The sequence below is a fragment of the Malania oleifera genome, chromosome 9 (assembly GCF_029873635.1).
Source record: "Malania oleifera isolate guangnan ecotype guangnan chromosome 9, ASM2987363v1, whole genome shotgun sequence".
Classification (NCBI taxonomy): Eukaryota; Viridiplantae; Streptophyta; class Magnoliopsida; order Santalales; family Ximeniaceae; genus Malania; species Malania oleifera.
Window position 1 is genome coordinate 90,801,898 of NC_080425.1, and position 16,879 is coordinate 90,818,776.

Consider the following 16,879-nt stretch of genomic DNA (forward strand, 5'->3'; position numbering starts at 1 on the left):
TGTATTTCTGATGTATCCCTGAAACCCATGAGTCCAGGTGGATTATGATCTACTAAGCTGGGATTTGTGATATTAATTTTATTATTGTATAAAAAAAATATGAAAATTAAGCAGGTCATCACACATGGGTTCTCAGTTGTCGTTCAGCACAGTTTTTCATCCTCAGACAGATGGGCAAACGGAGAGGACAATACAGATTCTGGAGGATATGCTACGAGCATGTGTGCTAGACTTTGGAGGTCATTGGATACGATATTTGCCACTGGTCGAGTTTGTGTATAACAACAGCTACCAGGCCAGCATTGGAATGACACTATATGAGGCGTTATATGGCAGGAGGTGTCGATCCCTGTTATATTGGGATGAAATTTGGGAGGGACAGATATTGGGATCAGAGCTGATACAGCAGACTCAGGATAAAGTCAGACTCCTCAGAGACAGGATACAAACAGCACAGAGTCGGCAGAAGAGTTATGCAGATACTCACCCGCGAGAACTGGAGTTTGATGCAGGAAATCACGTATTCCTGAAGATGGCACCGATGAGGGAAATTATGAGGTTCGGGAGGAAGGGTAAGCTGAGCCACAGGTATATTGGACCATTCGAGATTCTTGAAATAGTGGGTTCAGTTGCCTATCGTTTAGCATTACCACCAGTCCTATTTGGGACCCATGGCGTATTCCACGTTTCTATGCTGAGAAAATACGTTCCAGACCCCTCCCATGTGATTAGCTATGAAACACTGGAGTTGGGTGATACTTTAGCTTATGAGGAAGTACCAGTGTAGATTCTTGAATGGAAGGAACAAGAGTTACGCAGGAAGAAGATTCCACTGGTAAAAGTTTTGTAGCGCAATTATGCCGTTGAGGAGGCTTCCTGGGAATTGGAGGATCAGATGCACCAAAGATACTCACACTTATTCAGTGGAGTTTAAAGTTGAGCCAGTCAGAGTAAAAAGAATAATACTGTGTATTATTATATGTATAGTGTAATGTAGGATAGATAGAGTTTTTAGTTTTGGAACGTGAATGGCTTTGGGAGAATTTTGAATAGTTATAATCTTCTAGAACCCTTGTTGTAACCACGGTATTCCTCTGCCATAAGTGAGGGTAATTAATGAATTGGAAGTATTTTCTCTAAGAATGGGAAGTAGACGAATAGCAAATTTCGAGGATAAAATTTTTTATAAGGAAAAGAGAATGTAATAACCCCAAAAATGACTACACAAGATATCACCAAAAAATAAAATAAAAAATTAATTAATTAATTAGTTAAATTTATAAAAAAGAAAATAATAATTAAAATTTATTTTTATTTTTATTAATAAAATATATTAATATTAATATTAATTAAATATTATTATTATTATTATTATTATTATTATTATATATATACCTTCCTGAAGGATCTGAAATCCTTCAAGAAGGTTGAAGCTTGCGCAGGATGCCCCCCCTCTCCCTCTGAATTTATCTTTCTCTCTCTCCTCGTTCTCTCTCCCTCTCTCCTTATTTTTCCTGACGAATACTCGCCTGATCGAAAATCGAAAGATACCGCTGGATTCCGTTTTTTGTCACCGTAATTTCTACCGGAGCAGATTGGTGGTAGGAGCGGTGTAGGCGTATCTCCTTGGGTAAGCTAAATTCCGCCTTTACCTTAATTTCTTGTGAATTTTAAGCCCAATCGACGATCGGACACCCCCACGAGAATCTAGGGATAATTCTCTACAAGTTTAGTGGAGCAGATTTCTCGTGGGGTCGTCATAGGCATAACCCCAAATTTGGGATAAGGGGGTTATTAAGAGGCTTATTATTATTTAATTAGTGTTGATTTAGAAATGCTAGAATATTGAACATCTGGGGTTGAAGTAAGATTTTTAAAATTTAGGACCCAGGTGGGCACTATGGGTGTAGTTTCGGGACCCTGCAGGCATAGTTCAGAAAATTAAGTGAGGGTGTTAAATATTGGTTAAATGTTAATTTGGGGTATATGGAGCCTAGTGAAGGTTATATGAGTATTATTTTGTGAAAATTGAATTAATTAATATGGGAAAAATGCAAATTACAGGATTTGGGTGTCGGGCCGCACAACCTTGACCATGGAGGGAAGCATGGCGTGGAAAGAAAGATCCTCAGGGTAGCCATGATTACAGACGCGATGTTGGTACTGGGTACCAAGGATACTCATGAGCTGGATAGTGAAATGGAAATGGAAAGTGAAAGAATGATAAAATTGACTAAAATGAGAAATGAAAGAGATAGTAGTAATTGAAAAATTAAAAGTGATAAATTGGGAAATGGATTTGAGTGAGTTAATAACATAAATAATCGAGGCGAAGTGAAACTCTACGCCTGAGGGCTTACTGAGTAAGGTGAGTGCCCTGATAGGTATCAGATGTGGTCATACCTAGTTGCATAACGTGTTAGGGTAGAAGGAAACTACCTGTATGGGCGGGTAATTTTCTATTCTCAGAAATTTCATGGGTAAATATGTATTGGAAATGAATAAACTTGAGAAATTGTTTTAAAGCTTATAAAAGTTATGTTGTATATCTATATGATTATGAGAATGTGTATATTATTGTATTTTCTCAGATGAAATGTTGATTTGAAAAGTAAAGTGTGATATAACTGAACTCATATGACCACACACTGTAAATAATTTATTCCTTCTTACTGAGATGTGTCTTATCCAAAATAATCTAAATTTTTTAGAAAACAGAGATAGGCTAGGTGATAGAGCTCTGAGACCTTAGGGAGCTGAAACCTTGATACACAGGGTGAGTTTTTGGACTAGAGGAGGTGTAATTTCCTTAGAGTTGAGTTGTTTTTTAGTATGAGATGGTAATGTGTTTATATATGTATGTTGATACTCTGGGTATTGTATTCTGGTTGTTAAGTATATACTATCTTCCGCTATTAGGTTGTATAATAAAATAACTTTTTACCCGTTACCCAATGTGGGTCGGGTCACATGAATGGTAATAGGGTTGTTGACGTGGCTGATTTGTAAATGTTGTCGATGACGAGTGAATATTTATTTATTATTGTAAAAAAAATTTTTACAAAAATCAGGGCGTCACATTATGAATTATGGAGAATGAAAAGTCATAAAGTGCCATGGGTCAATGAGGTTTGGAATGGTGGAAATCTCCCAAAGCATGCATTCTGTTTATGGCTAGGAGTGAAGGGAAAGCTTCCTACATGTGACAAAATCGCAGGAGAGGAAATAGATCATATGTGTATATTCTGTAAGTCAAAGATTGAGACACTTTAGCACCTATTCTTCAACTGCAAAAGTATGGGGTGGCAAAAGAAGATGGATGGGATTAAGGAGAACCATGTCAACGATTAAGGCTACGGTTAAGTGCTGCATAAAGAGGCTAAAGGAAATGGAATTCACTCTACAGGTAAAAGAATTGCACTCGCTACTACGGCCTACTTCATATGGCATTTCAAGAACAATAGTAGATTTGAAAACCATGTAATATCTCCTACAAAATTAATTAAGGTAATTCAAAAGTATACCTATAGGGCGGTTTTTGACAAATTTAATATGTATGGAATTGAGTAGTACTAGCTTGATGGTGTGTGAGTATGATAGAGATCTTGATGTAAGGAATGTTTGAATTAGTTTGAATTGCCATAATAGGCCCCTGGGGATGTCCGGGTTCAAATGTATATGTTGGATAGAGATTAGATGTCTTGTTTTGGCCTGGGAATGCCCAGTGAACTTGTACATATGTTCTTTGATCAATACATTTACCCATTTGATAAAAAAAAAAAAAATAGTAAAAGAGAGATAACCATATAAAAGAAAATGAATATCACTTGGTCTATTTTGCTTACAACTTTGAGATGTATATATATATAGCTATACAAGAGAGTGAGGTTATCCTAACTTTCGATGTGGGACTAAATCTATACACTGTGTTCAATAATTTATTTTCGAATGAAAACTCCCTATAAAATATAACTATGTAAGGGTGAAGTAGCTTGAGAAAAAAGATATTATAAATAAATGAATAGATAAATAGTTGATCAACAATAAATAAATGAATAGATAAATAGTTGAATTTCAATAATCAACAGATGCACTAAAATTTGATCTCCCATGACCACCAATGAAATGAATTTTTTTAAATAAAATTATGGAAATAATTTCATTCATATCGTTATAAAATTTGCTTGGCCTTCATATGAAAAAAGAACATAGTGAAAAGTAAAAATTATCACAATTGTTTCGAAAAACTATAGAAGCGTGGATAATTTTGTAAAATTTGAACACTTTTAGGGGCACTGAAGGAACGGAATCATCTATTTGAAAAAAATATCAACCTCACGTTTACAATTTTTATTAGTGTTTGCCTAAAGTTCATGAATTTTAAAAGGAACACGATATAATTTTAATTATATATAGCATGGTTAGTAAAATAATATTTATTATGAGAATACAAAAGTCATAACTCAAGGTTGTAAAGGAGGACCAATAAATACTCATAATTTCGAAATTAATAATGAGAATTAACTCTCATTAGATTATAAACACAATATATTGAGTATTAGGGGTGTTTTTTCTCTAAAAAGGCAATGGAAAAAATAAGATATCTGGCAAAAATATACTTTTTCAATTCTTAACTTAAGTATCAGTTTAAATCCATGAAGTATACCCTAAATTTTTATATTTTATTTTCAAAAAAATAAAATCACGAGTGAATTGGCAAATTTTGGTGACAACAATATCAATGTATAAAATAATCATTAGGGTAATTTCATTTATTGACTCTTTTAGATTTTAACGACATTAGATAAATGTTAGAATAAATCACGATTGTTGGGGTTGAGGACTATTAAAATCTAATGGTTTAAAGGATGAAGAAAATTATAGAGAAAAATGTGATAAAAAAATTAAAAGATAATTTTTAATTAGCTTATTACTGCTTGACCATATGAGGTGAGATGAAAATTTTTCTAACTTTTTGGAATACTAAAAAAATAATATATTTTTAAAAATTATATATAAAAAATCTATAGGTAAAGTGATTCTTTTAAACTGCATAATTTATTCCACCAATAAAAGGAGCAATAAAACTATTCTTCAAGCCCCCACAGGCATGACCCGGTGGAAAGGTATCAGCACGTAAGAAGGAGTATCGAGGATTCAATTTTATGTAAATACACTCACGGAACCAGCGGTATCTGTGAATGATGAGAATTTACTCTGTGAGCCAGTGGAGATCGTGGATGGTGAGAGTTCGCTCTGTGAGCCAGCGGGAACCGTGGATGGTGGGAGTTTTCTAGGGGCCAGTGGGGACCGTGGATGGTAATGGAAATGTGTCCCGGGGGTCGAGTTGGCCGAACGTCCAGCTGATGCATGGAAGTCGTGTCCGCATTTCATATTTTACCTGATCAGCGAGACCTATGGGGAGGACGTTGATCTGTAGGTTTGGTACTGCACCAGGTGGTCCGAAGGGCTTGTTGGTGGCTAGAGTTTCTATGTAATCAAAAATAAAAAATAAAATAAAATAAAATAGTTCTTCAATGTTTTATAGTTTGCTAAGAAATTCCAGCCCAACACATTAATATTAACTTTCCTTAGAAATTTACAATTAAATGCAAATGGCTGGAAAAGGCAATTTAATTATTAAAATGAACAAATTCTAGACTTTCTCCCTCTTCATTGATTCTTCTTAAGCAATTATACTCCATTTAAAATGTTGAAATCACCCGCAGAATGTTCTTAAAAAGTGAAACATTTAGGCTTATTTCTGGTCTCTTATATATTTTTTTAAAAAGGACCTTTTAATGAAAAAAATTATTTATATTATTTTAAAAATATTAGATCTTCTTGTAAAAAAATAGTTTCTAAAAAAAAAAAAACTAGCTCTTAAGTATTAAATAAAAAAAAAAATATAAAGTGTTTAACGTTTTGTTTAGGAGCATGGATTTTGGATCTTGGAGTTGGATTTGAGTAAATTTAGATAAATTTAAATATAATGTTATATTATAAGATAATCATATATTATTTTATCATATATTATATATATTAATTATCGATGAAGCACAATTCAATTTTAAAATGAAAAGAAAAACTATCAATTAATTAAAATTATTATTAAAAATTAAAAATGTCACTTTAACATAAATTTATATGATAAATCATACATTACAAATATGCATTAAGAACAATATTATTGTTAATCAAAAAATAATATTATATTACTATTATTTAATGAAAAAATATTAAATGTTATTAAAAAAGGAAAATTAACATAATTATTAATTAACTATTTGAAATATCAGATTTTAAATTTAAAATACGTTAGAAAATAATCACATGTTATTTTATTACTTATATAATACATTACTTATTAATAAAATATAATTAAATGTTTGAATGAAACAAAAGGACCATCTATAAGTTTAAATTAACATTAAATAAATAAAAAATTTTAATTTAGTTATTAATACTATTTTTAGCATAAATTATTGTGATAACCATATGTTATAAATATATATTAATAATAATATTATTAATTAATAAATAATATATTATTTTAATTAATAAAAAATATTAAATTTTAATTAGAAAATTAATACAATTGCCAATTAATTTTTAATTATAAAAAATTTATATTTTTATTTAAATGCATTTAAAATACTTATATATTGTTTTGCTATGTATTATGACATATAAGTTATTATAATTTAATCATGGATTGACGGAGAACTGTTTATAAATTTAAATTAACAATCAATAAATTAAGGGATCGTTTGGTATCATTGTCAAAATTAGAGAAATGAAAATAAAAAATAGAAAATAGAAAATAAAAAACTAGAAACCAGCAACCTATTTAATTAATATTTATAAAACTAATATAAACTAAAATTTTTATTTAAAAAATGCTCATTTTCATCTTTAAATCAAAATATGAGTAAAATAATAAAATTAAAAATGATACACATTAAAAAATATTATAATTATTTTAATTAATTATTATTACTTTTAAAATTTACTTTACAATAGAAATTTTATTGGACATGACAATTAAAAAGTGGTAAAAGTATTTTATAATTGACTTTATTATTATTTTTTAAAATTTTTATACATATTTCCTTTAAATATATTTAAATTCATATGATCATTCAAAATTTAATTTAAAAGTATGCAGAATGAATAATTTAATAAAAAACTCTTTACGGATACTAAAATTTTTCGCAACAAGTTGTCAAAGTAAAGCAACTGAAAACCATAAAATCCAATTTTTAAGTTTTTTGCAAACATCTGAAAATTGATAACAGAAATAGAAAATTAATAGAAGAAAAAAACGCATTTTTTATAATTGTTATTTCACTAAGAAAAAACAGAAACGGAAACTAGAAAATGACAATGATACAAATAGGTCCAAAAATTTTAAATTTAATTGATAATATTATATTTATCATAAGTTAATATGATAGTAATATGTAATGAATAAAAATTAACAACAAGATCGTTATTAATTAAAAAAATATTATATTATTTTCTTTAATATGAATATATTAAATTTTAATTAAAATAATTATCAATAAAATTATTAATTATGAATTTTAATATTTATAAAAAATATCTATAAAATAGCCATATAACACCCCGTAATAAAAGTAAGTACCAAATACTATTTATAATTGTCAATATTTTTTCTAGTTCAACACTCATTTGTATAACATTTTTTCTAAAAAACACTTTTAAATAAGTGGAGTAAAAAACACTAACGATTGGCATTATGAGTTCATTAATTCACATTCCTAACTTTTAAAGTAGCCATAAAGATTGTAACTTTATTAGGTTTCATGGTGACAGTATCTATTTATTTGTGACCATCCATTTATAGATATTGTTTCATGTTCATAGCTAAAGGTGATCGGTGATGTTAAACATTTATGATTCTCAAATTTTGAAAAAAATTATTATGTTGAGTTGTCTAACAACAAATCGTGTTAGAAAATAATTAAACTTTTAAATTTTGAGTAGGGCTAATAAATTTTTCTCGTGTTGATAATTAATTGTGTAAAACACGAAAGCTTTTAACTAGAATAAAATAGAATAAAAGAAAAAAAATAAGTAGAAAAAGTTTTGGCCATTGTATTAGTTTGAATTACAAACCCATGACTATATTAGAGTCAAATTGGGTTGATGCAACCGAATGCTCGTCGCTTGAATAAAAAATTTGGAGTTTTGAGTCTCAACTCCTAATAAATTCAAAAATTGATAATTGTTAAATTCGAGTTCAACTTGATTACAAGTTTCTCAAAATTTGAGATTGACTTAATTAACCTCAAATTATTTATAAAACTAGATCATACATGTATAAAATATATATAATATTTAAATTAATGAATATATAATATATTATATCACTCGTATAATAAAAATATAATAAAATTAAAAAAACCCTATAAATAGTTTCTAAAAATCCGTATTTAAATAGTATGATTGAGTTCACTTATAAAATAACTATCTTAATCTCTTCTAAAAGGCCTAATTAAACAAAAAATAATAACAATAATAGTAAGTTCTTCAAAGGACCAGTGTGAAATGAATGTAAGAATCCAATATTAATTTCTTTCCAACATTTGATATTTTTCAATAACTTCTACAATGGAATGAAAATAACTCATTTTTTTTTATTAAAAATCCTTAATACATAATTATTTAATTTTTATTACTATTTGTATTTTATAATAGTTATTTTTATTAGTTTTATTATCATTTTTATTGTTGATATTATTATTTTTTATTTTTATACTAATTATCATCTTTAAAATAATAATGACTATTATTTTTCCTTTTTATTATTATTGTTCTTTTTGTTGTTATTATTTTTTATTAATAATTATTATTTCCATTGCAATTATAAGTTGTTATTATTATTATTCTTAACAATTATTATCCTTAAAACTAATAATTATTATTTTTGAAATTTTTATTATTATTTTCCTCATTTTTTTTTACCATTTTATAGTAAAAATAGTTTTTTATTATCGTTATTGTAATTATTATTTATTGTTATTGTTTTTATAATAATAATAATACCAATTAGTATTATTGTTATTGTTGTTGTTTTTGTTTGATTATTATTATTTTACTATTTTATAATAGTGATTATTATTAATCTAATTATTATTATTTATCGTTGGTATTATTATTTTTATTATTTTATAATAATTATATATTTAAAATAACAACTATTTTTTCCTTTTTATTATTATTGTTCTTGTTGTTATAATTTAAATGAACATATTCGTGGTAAATTATGTATAACTCCTATAAAAGATAAGATAAAGGAGAGACGACTTAAATGGTATGAACACTTGCAATGTAGGTCACAAAGTGTACTTGTGAGGAAGAATGACTTAATTACTGTGGGGGTAATAGAAGGGGTAGGGGTAAACCTAAAATAACTTGGGAGAAGATAGTGAGTAAAGATTTAATATATTTAAATTTATCAAAAGAAATGATCTATGATCGCATAAATTTGCGGAAAATGATTCATACAGCCGACCCCACTTAGTAAGACTAAGACTTGATTTTGTTGTCGCTGTTACAATTTTAAAATATTAAATACTATAATTATTATTAGTTGCTATAAATTTATATTATTTCTATAATAGTTATTATTCTTAAAATAATAATAATTATTATTATTTTGATTGCAATGGTGAGATTTTCATTTACAGAAATTATATTTTTAATAAAAAATAATTCCATTCTTAATTTCGTAAATTAAATACAGAAATACAATTTTTGAGATTTGATTTAATTTCATACCCTCTTCTACAAAGCAAACGGCGTTAGGTATTTTTCTTTTATCAGCTTTACACTCGACATCATCTGATGCAAGCGTGGGCCCCATCCAACAATCCAACGGTGACAAACGCTCTTTCGCGAACTTCGGGCGTTGACACGCGCTTCTGAGCCCACGCTCTAAAAGTCTTTCCTAAGGAAGAAAGCGCAGTGGGTCTTGGCCAATCACTGCAGCTCTAAGCCACCTCGTCCCCAGGCCGGCCCCAGATTCATCATATACGCGTCAAAATAAGCATGCACGGTCTCTTGACGACGTCAGCTAAAGTAACATACGGTAGCACTGAATTTTGGTGTTTCATAGGTGTGGAAAATGGTATGCACGGTCTCTTGACGACGTCAGCTAAAGTAACATACGGTAGCACTGAATTTTGGTGTTTCATAGGTGTGGAAAATGGTGAGTAATCTAGAATTTGATTGTGGATGTTGACATGCGTCTGGAATTTAACCTAAAAAATAATTTATAAAAAAAGGGAGGAAAAGAAAAACATTGAATCTAGAAGAACGGGAAAATTTGGGGCTGAGATCAAATTCAAATGTATTAATGGCCTCTTAAGTCGAGGCCACCAAGGTCAAATTATCATGCATCCCACAGGAGGAGAAAATATTATAAAGTAAAATATGTTTAAATACTTAGACCTTACCCTAATGAAGGATTTGTGGAAAGAATGAATTTTTATGCAAATTTTAAGGCTATGTTTGGTTTGCCAAATGCCTACTTCTAGAAGACTAATGTTTTAGTAAGTTAGTTATAATTAGTTATAGAAGTAATTATATTGTTAGTGTAATGCAAATAACAATGTGAAACGTTTTATATTCTATCTTAATAAGGAATGTCTATTCCCTTTTTTATCATGGGGATATCTATTCATTTTTTACAAGATGTAAAATGAAATAATTGAGAATATATAACCAATAATTATTACCTTTATTTCTAAAATTTAAATTAAATTCCATCTTATTCAAATTAATACCTATTTCACCGAGCCAAACAATGAGGGTTTGTTTGAATTAAGGATTTTAACTGGGAGAAGGAAAAGAAATGAAAAAAAAAAAAATCATTTTTCATTATGTTTTCTCTCTGTTATGAGTACTACTAAAAACGAAAATGTGTTTTGGTATGATTAAAAATTAAGAAAAATTAAACATAGATGATGAGTAAATTCATAATTTTGTTCATTGGTCTTGTTTAATTTTTTATTATTTATTATTTTCCTTGATAACCAAATATTTTAAAAAAAATTCTTTCTTATTTTTCTTTCTTTTCTCTAACATTTTTTCAGGTTCCAAACAAACTCTTAATCCAACAAAAACTGCAAAACATTTATATTAATTTTTCAAGAGAAACGGGTGGTCCACACCATTAACAATAAAGCATATTTTTCATTTATGTGAATTCAAATGTTAGAATGACATTATATAACTAATTGGTAGATTTAAAGCTGATCATTTTTGCAAGTATTTTTCGCAAATTTAATGAACTTTTTGTAAAATTTATATTAGTCAATTGAGAATATGTGAAAATGAAGATTACCATTCTATGTTAACGTATAAATCAACTTAGATGGTCGTTTTATAAATTAAGATAATTTTACAGTAAAATACCTCTATAAAATTCAAATAAAATTTTGATTAAAAAATACCAAAATATGTGTCTCATCCTATCCTTATCATGAAATCATACACACACACACACACACACACATATATATATATATATATATATATATATATGGGGATATTAAAACCTTTCATCAAACCTTGACCAACAAAATGAATGTTATAGGAAGAATAAATTATCTTTAAAAGCCAAAAATTCATTAAAAGTGTAAATAAAAATTGACAATCGATCAATATGGACAAAAGAAGTTTCTGGCAATAAAAAAAATAAAACATTTTTCCTTATATATATTGGATACGCTGGGTTTTCTAAGCTTACATGCCTATCTAATCTCACGTCTATGCCAGCCGTGCCCACAACCAATATGTAAAAGGTAAATCCGGATGTGCACTGTAAGCGATAGGGTTTTAACCCCAGATACACAATTGTAAGTGGCCTTCTAAGGAACCTCCTTACACCTGAGCTTATCCCTCGGGGTCTTTTATATTATTTTATTGCTTTGATAAGCCCATGGATGGGTGCTATTGTTTTCACAACAACTTTATTAATATTACTGCTATCAAAGCTCCTAGATCGAGGATCTAGGACAATGAAATTGTCAGTTTTACATTTACAGAGAAATTAACCTAGGTGGTCGTCTACTAAATTATAGCAATCCTAAAATAAATTACTTCAATAAAATTAATTAATGAAAAAATTAAACTAAAAATAAAGACAACTAATGGCGTGAACAACGACAATATAACTACAATAAAATCTAATCTCGTCTTTCAATATATTAGACTTCATAGCTATGGAATAATCAATTTATTATCCATGATGTCCAACTTAATTAATTCATACATTCAACAACCTCTATTTTTTATTATATTGAAATCAAAATATGAATGTAAATTGAAACATATTTCTCGTGCTATTTTCATTTTGTTTCAATTTATTCCATCTCAACGCACCAAACACTAAGTTAGAATTTCAATGTTACTGCTCAATTTAATTAAAAGAATAAATGAGTCGTGGCAATAAAATATAAGAAAAAAAGAGCTAGTGCATTTGGCAATGGAAGATCAAATTCTTCCCCTTTATATGAAAACAATGATCGATAAGTTCATTGATGAGGTGTTATATATTATTTTCACAATATTTTAAGGATTGTTTGGTATTACTTTCAAAAGTTGCGTAAACAAAATAAAAAACAAAGGTTAAGATTAAAAAGAATGAAAACAAAAAACTAGCAACTCGTTTTGGTTAATATTTTATATACTATAACAAATTAAGTAAAAGCTTGACAAAAAATGCTTATTTTTGTTCTTGAACCAAAATATAATTTAAAAATAAGACTAAAATAAGAAAAATACAAAGGTAATAAAATTTTTAAAAATAGCACAATTAAAATGGAAATTATTATGATTATTTTTCTTAATTATTATATTTCAAAATTCACTTTTTAATGCTACAAGAAATATTATTATGCATAAAAAATGAAAAATAATAAGTGTATTTTAAAATGAATTGTTATCTTTCTAAAATTTTTAGAAGTTCTACGGACATTTTAATTTTGATATATTTAAAATTTGCATAGTCATTTAAGTTCAAAATTAATTAAAATTGTGTACAAAATAAATGATTTAATCCACAAAAAATAATAAAATCCATTAAAATATTCTGTCAACAGGATATCAAGAGTTAAAGTAATAAAAGCCATAAAATTTGCTTTTTATTATTTTAAAAATACCTTAAAATTGATATAAAAAATAAAAAAAATTAGTAACATAAACAAGCACTTTGTTATAATTTTTTTAAAAAATAAAAAATAAAAAATAAAACAAATATAACCTTAATTACTACAAACAACATCTCTAATTTTAACCCATTATTATAATAAAGGAAGAAAGTTTTAATATATAGCGATAAAAGTAGTAGTGAAAATAGATTTGCCAAGTGCAATGAATGTCATGATTTGTTGGGGAATTCATATTTACATGCTTCTTTTCCTCATCCCTAGGAGGATTGGATCCTACCTCAGGCTCCTCCTCATATATATATTTATAGGTTTAGTGAATTTTAAAAATATTGGTCTTGAAATAAAAAAAATTAATCTAATAAGAAAAAGGTTTTGCATGTGTAACAATAATTATCTCACAAGGTTATTGGTTTTGTTATATTTACTTTTCCTTATTTACTCTTAAAAAGTTGAAAAATCATTTGACTCAATTTGAAAACCCAATTTGTTAGTATTGTTGCGGCATCATCTCTGTGACGTTGTAGAGAATATATAAGCTCATAAAATATGAATGTAACGATATGCAAATTGTATGAAAAAAATTAGTGGGTTTGGGTCATGTTGACATGTATAAGGGCATTGCATTGAATGTTTTCTTTTTTTTCTTGGGGCTAATTAGGAATTTACATTTGGGGTAAAACACAATGGGTGTAACCCATCTCATCACATACCCTTTCCCGTTCCTTCCAGATTAAGATCTCAATCCACCCTGTAAGATTCAAGCTTTAACCATCCCTTAAATGCATTCAATCTTTCAGGTATTTATTAAACGTTTGCAGCATTCGCTGTAAAGTAAACAAATAAAAAGGAGTCGTGGATGTGAGAGGAAAATAATTCATTTACAGGGCATGTGCATGATAAATATTTATCAAGAAAAATATCTATATTTATCAAAAAGCTTTTAGAAAATCATATATTTTAAAATTTATTTTAACACCTTTTGTTAAATGCCAGCTAGCTAATTTTATTTTTATTTTTATAAAAAACATTAAAAATATATGAGATCTAGATCAAAGAAACGTTACTAATGTGATGAATTATAGGTCTTGAAGAAATTTTTAATTTGTTATGGTTTTGTACATTCTTTTCTAAAACTATTATATTGAGTTTATCACAAATAGAGTGAGAAATATAGTGGTGATTGTCACAAATAGAGTGAGGAATACAGTGGGGAACAATTTTGTTATTTTTTTTCATTAAATTTTTGCAATAAATTACTTTCTTTTAAATTCATATAGCTTTTACAACAATATTCTTATAATAATCCAATATGGGTTATTTTCTCTTTCAAGGATTTACTTCACAACAAAAGGAACCAGGCCTTTGGGCCCAATGATTGATCTTCCCATTCTTCTTTGTGGAGATGGGGGTTTAAGCATTCATAATGGTCTTTGATTGTCTTCGGGAGACATTTGTTGATATTTAGTAGTTTGATTGTGCCTTTGGACACTTTGAGGGTGAGTGATTGGGCTTTGGATATGACCTTATGGAGGCCATGTACAGGTGAAAAAAGGATAGCTCGGTGTATAAAACTCTCGCGTATATGGGGGACGGAAAAGGAGTGGACTACAATCGATTTATAGTACGCAACCTTACCTTACATTTTTCAATAGACTATTTCCATGTCTCAGACTCATGACCTCTTCAAGTCATATAGTGACAATCTTATCATTGTGCCTAAACTCTCTTTTGGGACCTTGTACAAGTAGTGTTACAAACAAAAAAACAAAAAAATAAAAAATAAAAAACAAAACAAAAAAATAAAAGCATTTAATATATATATATAAAGTTGTCATTCTCCCCCTTATCACTTCCTCTTGCAACCCTCTCTACGTGTCTAGATAATAATCAGATAATAATCTCAATCTTCTTCTCCCTATAGCCCTCCCTCATCCTTTTTGCACTTGCTCCATAGCTTGCTATCTTTCTTCCATAAAGCTCACCTATCACAAAATTCACATGTTTGCGCACAATATTCAATTACAAGGAAATTATGATTTCTAAAAGGCTTAACTATCCAACATATACTAAGCACGCGAATGTTTAGGCTTGCATTTGATATCAATATAAGACTTTCCATCTAATATACAAAATGTGATGATATCACCTTAAATTATGAATAGCTTCCTAAGAGGGGGGGTGAATTGACTTTTAAAATTTATTTTAATTCTTTTTTAAAATTCTTAAACTTTTTTTATTTCTTTTAACCAATTCGTGACTGATTTGTTTAATTTGTTAAGTACTCAAGAACTAGTTTTTAGTTACGGTAAGTTTTAACTATACCAAACATCCAATCATTCAACCAAACCAATCACACGAAAATATAAGTAAAAAAACAAGTCCTACACAACACTTAGTAATATAACAACCAGGGGGTTGTGTGGATATATACCAAATTGAACCAAGCCCTGTAGTGAATGAGAATGAATGCTGTGATGTAAATCCTGTATAGATTTAATTCAAGTCACTCTTCCAAAAGTTAGACTAAATAAATTCTTGGTAAATTTATTTTTGGGATGTTAACCAAGTAACAATTCCGTAAAGTTTATGCAGAATGATGTAAAACAACGTACTTCTTTCGGTTTCGCAACCAAAATCAAAAGTAACCGTAGTTTGTTTGATTTCAAAATATTACTTAGTAATATGATTATCAAATAACCATCAACGTAATTAAATATGCTGAAAAAAAGCGAGGGAAAAAAGAGGCTAAGATGGAGATTTTTCGAGCGTTTGACTTATACCTAGCCTAAGCTCGCCTTTGGCACTCACTAAAGGATTCACTAAACCTGGTTGTTCAGTTGACGGGGTGGAAACAAACCTTTACAACCTCCTTGGTTAAGCAGAGCGCGGCCTTCTCCCAAACGAGTATTCCCTCATTTGGTCACTCCTTAGGCTAGAGTCCGCCCTCCCTCTTAAGCAATATCCCTTTTACATAACCAACGATCAACAATCCTTGGAACGTCAAAGAACTATAATAAAAACAAGATAAGATCTGCGGACAAGTTATACTTTTAAAGAGCAGTTAGTTTTGGGTAGTACAATTTTAGCACTATATACTGAATGTAAAATATCAATATTGAAATATATGCGTTAAGTGTGAATTCACCAATATCACCTTATTAGATTGAGCAAGTAGACAGTAAGTAAAAATTCAGAGGAGGAAGGATTAGCACTTCGGAATATCTAGCAAAATAGTTTTTGCCAGAGTGAACAAGAGAGCTTTGGGGAAAACAAAAGTGCTTCAGCTTTCAAGACATTTTCCAATTCTTGGATGAGTTTTGATTTGCAAACCAATGTATTTATAAGCTTTCAAACTTGTTCCGTGTTGCAAAAGGTTTTCTTATAGAGTTTTCCAATTTTTAGAAAGTTTGGAGCTCAAACGGCCTATTTTAAAATATTAAGATTTAAAAAATGTGTCGTTGAACATACTTTAGACGGTCTTGACAGTAGTGACCCGTTTCAATGTTTTAACCATAACTTTTTTGTTATACTATAAATTAGGTGTCTTGGTGTTGGTAAAAGAAAGCTAGAGAAAATTGACAACTTTCATGTTGATTACTTTTTAAAAATAATGAGTTTGTGCTTGATTAAGAGAAAAATCACCTCAATGTTGACTGTATAAAAACTGACAGCATTTG